We start from the raw sequence: 16,959 nt of genomic DNA, 5'->3' as shown, positions 1-16,959 counted from the left end.
TTGTGTTTAAGTCTCCACTGATGGGGGAGTGGCCTGGCAAGATAGCCGACAGGACGTAGATACCTTTTGCTCCTGCCGGCCCGCCAGTAATCTTGTCTAATTCTGCTTCCATCATAGCCGGTGGTTGAAGAAAAGCTCGGAACGCGGCTCCTGTGTTTTGGAGGAGCAGGTTGAGCCATTGAGGTGGCAGCTGCAGCTGAGTTTGGCCACCCCCGGCATGCGGGCCCGAGTGACGCAGCCACAGCCTGGCCTTTCTCGTGGCCACCCTGAAAAGTCTGTTGGGTGCAGGAGAGGGGCCCCTGGCATTACAGAAGGAAGTGCTGGATCGAGCACTGGCTTGGGGAGGCTGTGGCTACTGAAGGTCTGTACGAGGTCAGGCAGCCCTTTATACCCAGCTGGCTGGAGTAGGGGTGACTGGAGGAGACGTGAACTGGCCCACAGTATGTACGTGCGACCCGAGGGGGAGCAGGCCTAAGATCAGACTTAGTGGGCTGGTTGACAATCCGGCAAGCTGTCCGTAGGAGGTAGCGGAGGCACTGGAATTCAACATTGGTTCTGGTGCTCAGCTGCAGTTTTGTGGGAGCTGGTGACCCATGGGCAGAGTGTGGCCTGGGGCCCCTCCTGTCCCTGGTGACTGCTGCATTTGATACTGGAGGTTTTGTGGGCTCAGATATGGACCTCTATGAGGAAGACTGGGGAAACTAGATGGGCCCCCTGCCTCGAATCTGCCTGCCGGGGAGTGTGACCCTCAGGCGCAAGTTGAAAGTGTGTTGGCCCTGGAGGGGTAGGGGGCCCGGAGCAGCTTTTCATCCTGTTGATGGCTTTAAGATGGGTAAAGACAGGCAGCTGCGAGCCACAGCATTCCAATTCCACTACACAATATACTACCCACAGGCAGTCTTCCCAGCAATTGGTTCGACAGGAGGAGTTGGAATTGAATGTCGCTTCCCCAGAGCGCAAGAGGGAGGCATCTCGAGCTGATCTTTTGACAGCTATTCATGGGTCAAGCACTGCTCTGAACACAAGATTGAGACTGTGTCTATCAATGCTAATTTGCTCAGCGCAGACTTATGCAAAGTGTCCGAACAAACGTGAGGCAAAGTCGTTAGTGGCATTTTAGGCCAATTGGAATATCAGGGAGTATTTGAACCCTGTGTTTCATCAATGAATAATCCTCTTTTTCTGATATCGAAAGTGGATGGTTCATATCGCATAGTTTGGGATGATAAAAATTTGAACAGTCATGTTTGTACGTTTGCCGTACAGAACACCCACAGCTCTGCGTTAATAAATAACATTGTCCAAAAAAAGTATAAAACGACTTTAGACATTTCAAATGGATTTTACAGTCACAATATGGCTCCTGAGGGCCATGACTGGACCGCATTTACTGCGGTCGGCAATCAGAAAAGATTTACAAGATTGCCCATGGACTATGAGAATAGCCCTAGTGGGTTTGCTGTGCGTGTTGTGTCACTTTTACACAACATTGATCCTGATGCTTCCCCTTACGTCGAAGACATTTATTTGAGCGATGACGGATTGATACTGCATCTAGTGCGTGTTGACCGCATCATATTGTCCATTGCAGACTTAGGGTACACATTCAATTTTGCTAAGTCTCATATCGCCTATTTGACAGTTCTCTTTTTGGGTTACAAACTCAACGATGAAGGGAGGGGGTGAGCCCCCCACTTTCTGGAGAAATGTGCTCAATTCCAGCCTCCTTCTACTCTTAAGATGTTACAATCTTTGCTGTGTTTTTTTAATTTCGGGAGGAACTACATTCCTGATTATGCTCAGTGAATCAAACCACTTTACGCGTTGATACAACCCTCTTTTTCATCTTCCAGCTGGCTTCCGGAACATACAGAAATTCTTCTTTGCAGTCTGATCTGCTTGCGATCAACTTCTTGTTAACTCATGACAACACAACTAACTTAGTCATACGAATTGTACCTGGTACATTGGGTCTCACTTACCTGGCTTTCAATGAGGGTGATACCATCGCCATTGCCTACAAATTGCATTTGTACACATCGGCGGAGTTGTGCTTTGCCCCCATTGAAAAACGTCTTACGGCAGTACAGACGGCGATCCTGAAGGAATGCTCTTTGGCTCAGGGGAAACGCATTCTTTATGGTATTGCCTGTACCTACTCTAGAGGCAGTCACAAAGGTGAGCGTAATGAATTCTAAAGCCTTACACTCGCGTTGGATTCAATGGGCGAGTTCTTTGACATTGGCTGATGTCACCTTTATCTTTGACCCATCCTTACAGACGCAGGAGTTTTTACAGTTTGAACAGGTTCATCCTGCGCCACAGTTTTTGCTTCCTCTTGACCAATACAAGAGTATAGTTTATATCGACGGATCAGCACAGCTGGCCGTTGGTTCCAAACATGCTTACTTGACCGCTTGTGCTATTGTGGCGGGCTCTATGGTTGACGGTGAGTTTAAGTCTTCCTTAGTCCACACACAGTCGCTTGGTGACTGCACTGCTCAGTTGGCTGAGCTGCGGGCTTTAGTATTGGCTCCTGAATTCGCTGATCCAGATGTATATGCACTTATAGTGTGCGATTCTTTCTATTGTGTACAGTCCTTTAATGACAATCTATTCTTTTGTTCTCAAAACAATTATCGGAACACTAAAGGTAGCGCAACCAAGCATAAAACGCTTTGGGTTCAAGTGGCAGCTTTTAAAGAAAGCTTGCCGCTAACACATGTTATACATGCTCATGGCCATCAGCGTGTGGGAGCACATGTTGTTGGTAATTCTTTGGCTGATGAGGCAGCAAAATCTGCCGTTGCCACGTGTACAGTAGCAGCAGTTACCAGGTCCATAACTAAAGTTGATAATGACATTCTTGCAGCTATAGATGCTACAAGGGATGGGACGGCGTTCCCACAAGGTTTCCCTTCTAACTATTCTTATAATTTATCACTGGAACAAGTTCCCTTTGCATCCATACCGTCCGTTGGGTATCGGCTGATTCCCAACGAGGACCGCAGGCTTCCTTTGATCGTTGCCGTGCACGAAGGCATGGCATCTGCTCATGCTGGAGTTTCAGCGAAGGCATCTCTTTTGCAGCAACCTTTTTGGTGGTGTGGTTTGCTAGACGTTGTGGCGGCTGTCACAACATTTGACGTAGATAACCATTGTGCTATGTTACAGGATCTACAAAAGACTCGAGACACTCTTGCTAAAGCTGAGTTGCACTTATCCGAAAACACAGTGGTGCTGATCCCAGTCACAGGGTGGCTTCCTAAAGTTGGAGATCTGGTCCGGGAGAAGATAAAGGAAAAAAAAAAGAATTTGGTCCCTCCTACCGTGCACCACTCCCTGTTCTTGGATTACAGGGCACCCGAACTATTATTTTGCCTCCACTACCTGGACGCAAGGAAAATCGCTACATTTCCATTGAACATGACAAGTTGCACCATTTGGCCGATACTGAATAGTATGCCTAAACCTGTCCCACGGAGAGATGTTCCACTTCCTATGAGGTCCTGGCCAGCGACTACCGTACACCAGGAGCGCGAAGTGGAAACCTCAATAGATTTGCTGCCTGTTTTGTCATCAACTGCAATGACTACACCTCGAAATCAAGTCTCGCCGCCTATGGAGCTTACTGTGGACATTCCTATACATGCGCTTCAATCATCTTTTAATGCTGACAGACCACTTTAGTTTCTACTAGGAACTGTTGGTTATTACATGGACAGAGGCAACTTTTCCTTAACTGCATCGTCCTCTTCATCGAATTCTACTACAGAGGAGGAACACCCAAGTCCATTTTTCATTTTCTTTTCCTGATTTCGCAGAATATATCTGGTTCCTCCTTGGACCTACATCTGAATGGTTCTTACAATGATGTTTCTCTTCATGTGTATTGGATTTGTGACTGTTTCTTTCTTTTTGATTAATGGTCATTATTTACCTGAATGTTCTGATGTACATTTGGTTGATGGTGTTTTGGCCCCACACACCACATCTCATATGATGAAAAGGGATCGATCACATGTTAACATTTCTGCTGTGCCAGAAGTAAATGGCATTTTTTGGTGACATCATCACACCTGGACTGCTTTCCAACGACTGGGATGCTAATGCTTTTTTTGTCCTCATTCACCTCTGACAACGGTAACCAGACCAACCGCCAGTGCTCGATGTATTTGGCAAGCAAGTATAGACTTTCTTCTCCCCTGCAAGCACAGCTATGCAGTGGAATGGTACCGACCCCAACGGGTAAGGTCAACTCTCTTATTTGGTCTGGTATTTACCAGCAACCGCTCAGATGGCCATACGGCAGTGGGAAGGGCCCATCGCAGTCCAGAGAAATCCAGAGAGGTATAATCATAGGGCAAGATGTTTATTAAGTACCATAGGCTCTAACTGTCTCCACCCTCCTCTGTATTTTGCCATTTTAGCAAAAACTTCCACAGAGCTTTCTTTCTCTTTGATTGAGATCTTCTCAGATCTAACTTAGATGTCAAAATAACAGAGGATAACCAGTCAGAATGTTGAGGCGGCAAACATTTCACCCATCTCTGACAGATTTGCCGCCTGGCCAACAATATTGCATAAAAAAGAAATGCTCTAGCTGGTCTTGTAACATCATCAGAAATCCCAGAGATTATTGTAGATAGGCTTACCTTGACTTGGAGACCTAGAATATTCGAGATGGTTTCAACAACCTTTACCCAAAAATCAAGGATAGCTGGAAATTCTTGAAACCTATGTATATCTGATGCTCTCTCCAAACCACATTGTTTGCATCTTACAGGAGGTTCTTTCATCATCTTTTAAAGTCTTTGCGGAGTCAGGTAGGCCTTATGAATTGAGAAGAAATGATTCCTCCTTAACCATGCCGGTGTAACTGTGCGGAAGAGGGTGCCCAGTGGTTTTTACCAGAGTTGTTGTACTGGCTCTCCTGGTAGACACTCCACAGATCTTCCGGGAGTTTAAACTCCCCATCTACTGCTTCTTCGATTTTCCAGTACCTAAAAGGAGATTTATTTTTTCCCCGCTGGTTTTCCCACCAAATATTCCTCCAATAGGTTTCCTGCACCAATAAGGGATTTCTGATTTTGAGCCCAGCTCTTAAGCTGTACATATTTGAATTTGGAAATATTCCCCTCCAACACAGCATGTAACATTGATCAGGGTAAAAGTGTGCCCTCCTGAGCTAAGTCCCCCCCATACACTAAGTGCGGCCTCCCTTAGTGGGATTCAACCTACACCTTGTTACATATTGAGAAGTTGGAACAACTACCCTTTTCAATAGCGGAGACCGATTCTTCAGTATGGTTAATACATGGGGTTATTTCCTTTCCCATTTCCCTCTTTCAATTTACTAATGTATGAAACATTATCCTATCGGAAGATTTGAACCCCTGGGTAGTACCTTTTTGCACGAAATGTGGTCTTAACCGTTTACGTTTCGCTGTCTATGTGAGGATAAAGAGGTTTTTCTGACAGGGGAAGACTGTGATTCTACAGTAGGACATGCATTAGTGTGTACACAAGTTCAGCTTCACGGCGCTTGCAACGTGTCAGCACCCAATTTGGCCTGTTTTGTAAAAGGAATACCAGTTCCCTCATTAATTCCCACGCTCACATTGCTTTCTATCTTAGTTATCTTATCCTAAATAACCACAACTACTGCGGGTTACAGGAAGGGATTCCTTTTATAGTAACGGTTTCCGAAAGAGTTACTTGTTGCAGCAATGTTCTTTTTCCTCCCCCGCTTGGGTTCGTAGATAGCTCACTGTGGCCTTGCATTCCCACTTTGAAAACAGACTTCAATAAACTAAGCAGACTCAAAGCGCTATTGTTTCAACAAGAAGTCGCTCTCACTTCTGCTCAAGAGACCTTCAAATTGCAGGTGGCTAGGACATCTAGTGAGATTCAGTCACTGCTGAATACAAATCTCCCACTAAATTTTGGGGAACTCATTCATCAAATTTTTAATGCGTCTGATACTGAAGGTCTTGCACATTTTTTTTAAATTTGTGGACTCAGGCCTTGGTTCATCTTTTCAGACGATTTTTGAAGAAATACTGGCCTTTATACATTCTATTTTTTCCAGCGCCTCCGGTGGTTTTCCACTTATCCTGTTGCTGACGTGTGGAGCGCTGGTACTTCTTCTCCTGTTACGCAATGGATGCCAATCCTGTGGTTCTGCACAGACCAGGCCTATGGCGCCTATACCGTGAACGAATGCAGCAACTTTTTGGATGATTGCTGCATGCAATACTCAGTGTGAGCTGGGCTTACCTTTCGCTTCACTTACTTCACTTGCGTGCAACCTGTGTTCCACTACCCGCGGTGCCCTTTCTATTGGGCCTTTGATATCTGCCTCTCCACAACATCAGGCGCTGACCCGGATTATGATCTGTTGGTGGGTCCCTTGCTGGCACATGACCAGGACTGTTCTGGTGATACCTGTATGATCCGTGCGACTGAGCTTGGAGTATTGGCATGGTGGCTGCACTGCGCCTCTTGCAGAAGAGTTTCATCGAATATCACGCAAGTTGCCCTATTCTGCTGCTGGACGCATCGGATTACGAGGAACATGAATGTTCGTTCGCTCTGCTGAATTGGATGGCATCCCTCTTTGTTGTTAAAGACAATGATGCCTTTTTGGAACACCTTGCATTCCACGGTGCGCGTAATCTTTTGCATTTTTCTGACTAAACTACACACACACATATTTATTACTAATATTACTAGATTTGTGCTAACCATCATGATACATCATAGCTCTTATTTTTTGTTTAAATCTGTTTTTATTAATTTTGTAATCATAAGTGCAAAACTTACAGCACACAGGCTTATGTATTCCGTAGGCAGAACTTTTAGTGCCAATAGCACTATACATTGCACAAGTCAGAAACGTGGTCATGTAACAACACCTCGACTGATAGTTCTATCCAGTTCCTCAGGACCCCTGGTACAGTTCAAGCCTTAAACAGTACGATGCGCAACCCACCGTTTCTCTGCAGTAGTTCAGCAAATTGTCCCAGTAAGCCTCTCAACCAGATCCGCAACTATTCCCAACAAATGATAATAGAACAACAACCCCATGGAAAACCTCAACCACCTCGAACCCAGACCAGCTCCGTTGGACATAGCCCTGTGCCCGCCACCCGCCTGTCCCCTGTCCCTCACGCTGATGCGCTATGGTGCAGACGTGACTCACCGCCTCGTACATAAGCGCGTGTTCTCATGATATCTAAACTAGCTGCATGTCAGGCGTGGAACACCACGAAGTCATTCCGGCAGGTCCCCTGGTGCCCGCCTTGGAGTCGTCTCCCCATTTGCTGTCGCACCCTCTCCATCCACCTCCTCAATCCCTCGAAGTGCCCGGAGTAACTCCTCCCACTGTGTGACGATGGGCGTCTTCCGCAGCCCTAATGTCTCCTCCCGCCTAATAGCAGTCCCCTCTGCCCCGGCCCATGCAGTAAGCGAGTACCTCCATGCCCGCGCGTGAGGTGGGTCCTGTGCCTTCCACCTCTTAGTTATGAGACGTTTTGCGACCGCGAATCCCAGATCTAGGAATCGGGACGTCACCTTGGTTGTCGGGGATCTGCGAAAGTGGTGCAGCAGGTGGACCATCCAGTCAAAAGGTATGTCACGGTGTGTGATAGCACGCAGGGAGTCGTGGACCGCGCTCCAGTAGGATTGCAGCTTACAACAGCCCCACAGCATGTGAATGAGATCAGCCCCCATCTCCGCGCACCTAGGACATTTTGCGTCATTACAGCGAAAGTAGCGATTAAGAGCCGCGGGGGTGAGATATGCTCTGTGGAGTACAAACAGCTGTATCTGCCGAAGGCGCATATTTCTAGGTATACGCACCGGGCTTTTCAGTATACGGACCCATTCTGTATCTGTCAGCTGCCTCCCTAGGTCCGTTTCCCACTTGCCTTTAAGTGGTTCCAGGGCAAACGCCGTATGCGTTCATAATGACGCTGCAAACCAACTAATCAGCCGCCGGCCTCTCCCCATCACGTGCAGATATTGTATAGTAAGGTGTTGACTGGGTTCCGCGGTCATATCTCCCCACCCAGTAACCAGGGTCCTAACTATGGAGTGGTAAGTCAGGAATTGCCCCGGCGATAGCCCCCACTCCTCCACCAGCGAGTCACACGAGAGGAGTACCCCATCCCGGATGATACATCATAGCTCTTATGTAAGACCTTCAGGGAGGAAAGTGGTATAAGCCTATACCTACTTAGACATGTGCAAATGTACATATAAATACAAAAATGAAGAATTCTCAGCATTAGTCTAGGTAAATTCATACATACCTTCATTAAATATGTTCATGATTTTGGCTTAAAATCATTCATAAATAATCAAAAACATCATAAAACCTTCATTCTTAAGATCATTTATAGGAAAATTATGGAACAGATTCTATATATATAGCAAATAAATGTTCGGTAATGACGGACATATTTTTTGCAATGTATGTTATATGTGTGTCATGACAATTAAAACCTTAATAAATATATTTTAAAAAATATATATATATAGCAAATAAATATGTTATAAAATAATCATAAATATCCCATAAAAGCTTATAAAATCATACAAAAGCCATGACAAGCCTCATAGTTCATAATCCGGCAGCTTTTTTCTCTCATATGTATACATCAATGCATAGTGATTACAGGAAATTATACATCTTATCACTGTTGTTCAAATCCTGTGGATATTTGGAGCTTAATTCTCAAATCATTCTAGACTCCAATTTCCTCAACAGCCTCTCTCTATTCTCCCCTCGCCTAAGGGGGGGTACAGAGCCAATTACATAGTATGTGAGAGAGTCGAGGTTATTGTGATGTGTGCTTTTGAAATGCCTCGCCACTGGATACGTCTGGTCTGAGTTGACTATCGCTCGCAGATGCTGAAGGATTTGTACATGCACCTGTAGCTTCAACTACAAACGTAGCGTATGCCACAGGTGCATGTCAGCACATAAACTGAATAGTGCGTGCAGCAGTTATAATTCTCTTTCAGCGGGATAGGCTCTGTACTGAAAGGAGTCATGTATTCCGTGGTATTAATACCAAATTTACAGGCTCTACATGATTTACATTTAAAAAAAACCTTTCTTAGGTTTTAACCATGTAGTGACAATTGCAATTTCCGGACTTTTTTTCACCAAGGTAGATCTCATTGAGGGTGCCCTCCTAAATGTAAGTGTGGGTTTATTAGGAAGTTTTTGTTCCATTATTGTGTCTTTTAATATGACTGGCCAGTTCCTATTTATAATGCTCCTGACTTTATTTTCTTGCCTACTATATGTAGTTATTAATCTGACAGTATTCTCGTTGTCATTGTTACTTTGTGAGTTGATGGGAGGTACCAACACCTAGTTATTAATATATGGCACCTTATTGGTGACGACGCTCTCTACTGCTTAAGCAAGTATGTTTTGACCATAGCCTCGTTATCCAAATCTGGCTATCATTTCATTTTGACATTTAGTTAGTTCTTCCTCAGTACTGCATATTCTTTTCAATCTTAATAATTCCCCGTAAGGTATACTTTGTATGCGATGCCTTGGGTGGAAACTCTTTGCATGTAGCGTTGAGTTCCCTGCAGTTATTTTACGGTGAAGTGTGGCTTCTAGTTTATGTTCAGCCACATATACAGTAACATCGAGGAAGTTCACAGAAATTGCATTTATATTGGCTGTAAATTCAAGATTAAATTCATTTTCATTGATGGTTCCCACAAATTCCTGTGCACTCTCCACATCACCATGCCAAATTACAAAAATATCTTCTATGAACCTCATCCATTGTATTACATGATTCTTCATTAAGGCAGAATGTTTACTCCAGAGGACCTGCTCCTCCCACCAGCCAACATGTAAACATGCATAGCTGGGGGAGAAGCAGGCCCCCATTGCTACACCTCTAATCTGTCTAAATAATTTGTTACCAAAAAGAAAGAAGTTATTGTACAGACACCAAGTTATTAAGTCTAATAACATTTGGTTATGTTTCAACAAACCAATCGATCTCATGTTTAAAAAGTGCTGTATTGCATTTAGATCCACTGAATGATCTATGCTCGTATAGAGTGAGGTGATGTTTAATGTCATTAGAATATATTCTTCATTCCATGTTGTACCGTGTAGTTTATTTATGAAATCCCCCGTAACTCTAATATATAAAGGCAGTGCTTGAATAAAATCTTGCAGAAAAAAATCTACATATTGAGATATGTTTTCAGATACACTATTCTTGGCAGAAATTATTGGACTTCCTGGTACAGGGAGAATCTCTTTGTGAATCCTTGGTAATAAGTACATTATAGACAAAGTGGGATACTCTTCGTGCAGGAAGGTACATTTTTCTTTGGTAATCAAACCCTCTCTTTTCCAATGCGGCAAGTCTTTTCCATACTTTTTTCTTAGCAGTAGTATAATTTTTATTGTTTGCCCATTCATAACATGAGTCATTATTGAGTTGTCTTAAAGCTTCTGCCACGTATTGCTCCTTAGGCCAGATGACAACGTTACCTCCTTTGTCAAATTTGTTAATAATGATGTTTTTATTTTCCCTTGATTCTTTCATTAGTTTGTCATATTGCTTTTGACTGTACTCACATTTCTTAACTTGTTTTTTGCTCTTAATGTACTGTGTTTTTAAATCATAGATAACACAATCATGAAAGATATCTATGGCATCTCTTGGCATCATCGGACAAAAGGTTGATTTAGGCTTAAGTGGGCTGTGCGCAGTCTTAGCTGTGTTTACTCCAAAGTCCTGTAGTCTTGTTTGTGTGGAGTTACGTTCTTCATTGACTGCTAATGTACCAGATTGACTTGCTAAGTCATAAAAAGTCAATAGTAGATTTGCATCTGATCCTTGTAACTCTACACTTTAGGTTTCACTTTCAGATTGCCCCCCAGTTTTGCGTTGTAAACCTTATTTTATTGTGAAGAATTTGTTAAGTTTTAACTTCCTAATAAATTAAAAAATGTCCACTCTAGTTTGTCCGTAATTAAAGTCACTTACAGGGCAAAATGACAGTCCAAGTGAGAGAATCTGGATTTCCTCGTTAGTGAGTATGACTTCAGACATGTTGATCACAGTGTTTTTATTCTCCATTATTATTTCCTCCATTGTTGCCTTTTGTTTTTTGGTTTTCCTACATTGCCTTCTTCCTCTTCTCCTTTTGTTTCTCCTTTTCCTTACACTCTTGGAGGGTTCCGTGGCGTTAAAGTTTGTTTTCTGTCCAAACTTAAAAAATCTAATTCCTCAGCCAACGTAAGTCTCCCTTTGTCACTATTGGCCCCCGTCATCCGTTCTCCTCTATCATCCAATTCCGCTTCACTTGTCAGGGAATTCTGGTCTGAGGTTGATGCTGATTCATTTGTCTCACTAAAAACTGCCCTCTGAACATTTGCTCCTGCTGGGGTTGTTTTAGCAAAATGTTGCTGCTTCACATTATCAAACTTGCGTGCAAATGTAAAAATCTGCCCTGTTTCATAGTCAATACGGTCACGATTAAATTTAAAAGCTTTTCTTATCTTTATGGTGTCCTCATGTTTTTTTAAACGCCCTTCTATTTCATTTCTCATTTTGGTGATGTAGTCATGATTATCACATTTGTCTAAATCCATATTCAATTTGTCCATTTCTTTGGTCAATTCCTCCCGGTCAATCTGTGCATATTTTATTAAACTTTTCACAAGTCTCATACTGGCGTCCAAGTTACTTTCTTCCCATTCTGTTAGCATTTTAGGGTTTGGATTGTCAAACTTGGCGCTAACATTATTCTCATCCCTCGGGCACTCGCCCAGTTACCTCGTACTTTTGTAAGGACTTCTGCTCCCACCACTTTGTAATCTCTGTTTGCATATTTTTCTCTATGATCTTAAGTACATTTTTACTGTCCTTGTCTTGAATTGCACCTTGAAATTGGCATGTTGCCAAATAGTTCCTCTGCTGCTGCCTCTCTCTCACGCAGCGCTTCCTCCAACATGCTGGATTTTGTGCAGGCCCACCCGGGAGTCTTTAAATAAACCCCTGAGTGGTTCTGTAACTTGTGCACATCCCCCCACCTGCCAGACACCAATTCTACACACCGCTAACAGCTACGCTGTGCTGAAACGAGTCCTCCGACTCGTCTCTCACCGCTGCTCACATGGTTTGCAATCTTTTGGCGTGCAGGGGGTAAACGCAGTCGTCTCCTTCACAGAGTAAAATGCTTCCTATAGGCTGTATACCGCTCGACCTCGATCACGGACGGGGTCCGTAAATCTGGAAGCAGCCTGTTTCCGCTTAATAAATCCAAAAGCCATAATTGCCTTCATTATGTGTATATAGAAGTTAGTGTATACCACAATTTGTATTACAAGTCATTCGGTAAATAAATATACAAATAAATATACATATAAATATGCACATCAATATAAATAAAGATCTTTGGCCAACAGATATAAGGCAAATTTAGTGATGCATTACATATATACACATATATAAATAAATATATAAATGCATATTTAAATAAATATTTCATAAAAAGCTCTTTCATATTATTTATAAATGAGCTCTTGACGCTGCCTCCATGGGGACTCCTGTATTATATCTGCATACTGCATGTTTTCAGTGTCAAACCAACTTGGCTTATATATCCATCACTTAAATTCATTAATGTTATGTTGTCATCGTAATACATATGTGCCCTGTAATTATTCTTATGTGTATATATATTCATTTCTTTCAAATTTGTCCCTTTTTGGTTGGCACAACTTGGATGGAACATAATGCAATTTGGCTCTGCTTATCTTTGAAACCTGTTTGTCTATGCACTACAACCTGGCCAAGGGGAGGGTGGCACGTGGTCGCTAGGGACATTGTCGACATCTTTAAGTTAGCATGAGCCCGGTAGCCACTATGCTGCTTTTGCGCACGACACTACATGTCTTTATTTTCACAAAGCTCTGTTTATGCCTGTCACATTAGAACTCTCTGCAGTACTCATTCTCTGCCTGTTCCTGGAGTTTAGTCTGAACATTGTGAGCAAGGTCGATAAACAGTGACTCTTGTTATTCTGTTCTGCTCAGACCCTAGCACTTAGACAAAACATACCAATGCAGCTGTTTTTGCTGGAGACTCGTACTTTGATATTATAGGGATGCATGTTTAGGTAACACACACTTGTGGAGGGACCTTTCCAGGAAGAAGAGCAAAATGCACCTGTGATGTAGAAATACGATCCATGGCTTGAGGTATGGGGTCTGCTGACAAAGCTCAGAGATCTTCTATTATATATTAATACTTCTGCTTACCACGGGGAGGGTGCTAGGCCTTTTCGTCCTTCATCCACTGTCTTTATAAAATGACATCTCCCTTTATGATATATGGCCTTGTTACAATGCTAATTGTATTGATAATGTACATTTTCCTGCTGGTTGTGGCACCTATACTGCATTTTAGAGCGCGTTAATTAAAATAAATATTTTAAACTATTTTCATGACTGTAAGATCTTATTGTGGACAAGTACGAGAGTGTGACCAAAAAGGTGTGTCTTGTTATCGCGATTCCTGAGGGATCCGGGAGTGTTGTGTTCTGGGGTGTCTAATCATTGTTTTTTCCGTTTGTGAGTAGGAGAGCAAGTGAGACACTATAGCTAGTCCGTCCTGGGCTCGTGGGCACTAAGCTGGTGGGAAGGCTTAGCCCCTATACACCGAGGTTAGCTCTAGTGTTAGCCCAGAGGCGGGTTGCAATTACCTGGATAGAAGTTAGGGCTCCACCGGTGGAACAATGGGTTCCGGATGTGTCCGTGTAGTCACTGGCCAAGGAGCTGCACCTCCGCCGTGTGTGCACGGACAACAAATTGGTAGCTGATATGGAGGTAAGGGGAACACTTTGTGACGGATTTTTACGGAACACGGGGAGTATATCTAGGGCTGAATCCCTTGAGAGTGATACATCTTTGTCAGACGGGGGAGCCCGGTACATGCAGAATGAAATATGTTGGTGTGGTCGTAGCCCCATATATCTACCATCTTTGCCCTGATGTTTTGACTCTATGTCACATTTCAGGACTCTACAAAACAGTATAGCTACCTCTCTCGACTTAGTAGTGTGGAATTGGGATGTGCACGAGTGTGGTCAAAGTCATAGTGCATCCTTTTGTAGGAGGTGAGTTTCTTGTAACTTCACTTTATACAATATTTCCCTGCCCATGTCCCAGAGGGTGCCCGTATAACAGCCTAATAAGCAATTTACATTGACTGAGCTCAAGGCTAGGCAGGCTAAAATGAACAAGGATTTCCCCAAATGCTTCAATCTTTTTCATCTCCCTGCTGGTGGGTGGGGGGTTGTTGGGAACAAATTAGGATTCACCATAATGGTGAAAGCTTGGACCACCAAACTTTCAGGAGTAGGCTGCTGTGTAAGAAAATGAGGGTCTCCCGGTGACAGTCTGTGGTGTCTAGCCACCTGCCTATTCACTTTTGGGCATGAGCACATTTTAGCCAAATTGCTCGTAAAAGTATCTGTTAGGGCCTCATTGAATGGTAGGAAGGGCTCAGAAGAAGGTGCCTCGGCTGATGTACTTCCGTAAGTACATTTATTTTAACCTCCGCAGAAGGATGTTGTAGATCCAGGACCGCAGCAACGTCTCTGTTCGCTGTCCAAGGGGGGTGGGGAGTCAACCCTGTATCAGGGGAAGTATCAATCTCATTGGCCTCGTATATATCTAAATATAAAGTGACATCACCATAATGATCCTGTTGACATCATCCAATCCTCTCCTTTGCCCTCTCCTATTGACAATGAAATTTAGTCAGAGTCGAAACTGAATAGCTTGTGGAGAATCTAAGGACGGCTTCATGGTAGAGGGAGCGTTTGGTGTGACTGAGACTGAATGTGTACCGGGTGTGCCCAAGTGGAGTCGAAGTGCAACCTCAGTCGGGGTTGAAATAGATTCTGCTCGGGGTCAGACACTGGAGTCGGCAGAGTATCCTCCTTTTGCACAAGTGGTGTCAAAACTGGCATCAACAAAGAATGGTCTGGCGTAGATCTTGAAGCCACAATGGAAGTCTACACTGTAGTCGGTGCGTAACCGAAGGCAGAGTCCATAGGCGGTAACACAATAGGAGTCTCCTGTGGAACCAAAGGTGTGCGAAGGGGAGCCAGAATAGGGCCAAAAATACGTAGCATGACCTCTCAAAAGGCCTTGACCTACTAAGGTGTCGGAGTTGGCACAGGGAATAGACCCACACCCTCAACTTACAGCAAGAGTGGGACTGCGTGGCTTCTTTCGATGTTCGGTAATGTAAAGCTAATGTGTTCCTCAAAGTCATGTGCAGCAGGTACTATAGGCCCGATTCACAGAACTAACTTAAGACAAAATCCTAAACTTACTACCATTTTGGTATTCACAGAAGGCACTTACTCATTTTGGTATTCACAGAAGGCACTTACTCATTTCGGTATTCACAGAAGTTAGGAGTCCTAACATTAGGACTCCTAAATGCCTTCTGTGAATACCGAAAGTCTTAAAATTAGGATTTTTCTCAGTTTAGTAGTAGTATAGTTAGGACTCCTAACTTTAGGACTCCTAAATGCCTTCTGTGAATACCGAAAGCCTTAAAACTAGGATTTTTCTCAATTTAGTAGTAGTAAAGTTAGGACTCCTAACTTTAGGACTCCTAAATGCCTTCTGTGAATACTGAAAGCCTTAAAATTAGGATTTTTCTCAGTTTAGTAGTAGTAAAGTTAGGAGTCCTAACTTTAGGACTCCTAAACTGAGAAAAATCCTAATTTTAAGACTTTCGGTATTCACAGAAGGCATTTAGGAGTTCTAAAGTTAGGACTCCTAACTTCTGTGAATACCGAAGTGAGTAAGTGTCTTCTGTGAATACGAAAATGGTAGCAAGTTTAGGATTTTGTCTTAAGTTAGTTCTGTGAATCGGGCCCACTATGAGGTAGTTGTATATCACTATTCATCATCTTCTGGTGATATTCACAGGTACAGTGAAAAGGGGAAAAACCCAGTGATTCATTTGTGGAATTATTATATGCGATTTCAGATATCCATAAAGAGTCTCCTTAATTGGTGCTATTTTGTAAGGTCTGGCACCTAATGTATTTTTCCAGAACCTGGTTTACTCTCTCCGTTTGTTTGTCAGTTTGAGAGGGATTGCTTGACGACAACCGTACCTCTAGGCCCATCAGATCACATAATGTTCGCTAGAAGTAAGAGATAAACTGTGAGCAACTATAGTTGGAAATAAAAATAGAGGGGAACTCATGTAACCATATTACAGCCTGCGTAAATACCTCAAACTAGCCTCTTAGCAGTAGGAAAGCTTTTCATGGGGGTGAAATACGCTATCTTTATTAAGGGATCAACGGTTACCAAAACCACATTAAAACCTTCAGGGCTGCATGGTAGTTCTACTATAAAATCTAATGATACAGTATGCCATTGCTGTGGGAGAACAGGTATAAGCTTAAGTAATCTTGTAGGGACTGCGTGCCCAATTTTACCTTGAGCACACACTGCACAATTTTCCACATATCGTTAAGAATCTTTAAGCAGGGTGGGCCACCAGAAATGTCTCTGTTAAAGGTCTAAGGTTCTCTTTACCCCTGGATGACCAGCCAATTTACTTGAATGACTCCAATCTAAGGCATGTTCTTGTTATCTTAGTGAGGGAACATATAGACCCCCATTTACGTAGTGCAATCAATCTTTTTCCACAGTAGCATTTTGTTCTAATACTGTGCTTTCTTTTGTGCTTTGTTCTTGTAGAATCATAGTCAAAAAGTCTGGGATGATTATAAGCTGTTCCACTTTGTCAATAGGTATTATCTGTAGCGGGACCTGAGTATTTTCAAAATGTTCATAACCATAACGGGAAAGGGCATTTGCCTTCCCGTTTTGCTTTCCGGGTCGAAAAGTAATGATACAAT

This window comes from Triturus cristatus, chromosome 2_2 (assembly GCF_964204655.1).
Source record: "Triturus cristatus chromosome 2_2, aTriCri1.1, whole genome shotgun sequence".
Classification (NCBI taxonomy): domain Eukaryota; kingdom Metazoa; phylum Chordata; class Amphibia; order Caudata; family Salamandridae; genus Triturus; species Triturus cristatus.
This window is presented reverse-complemented; position numbering follows the sequence as displayed.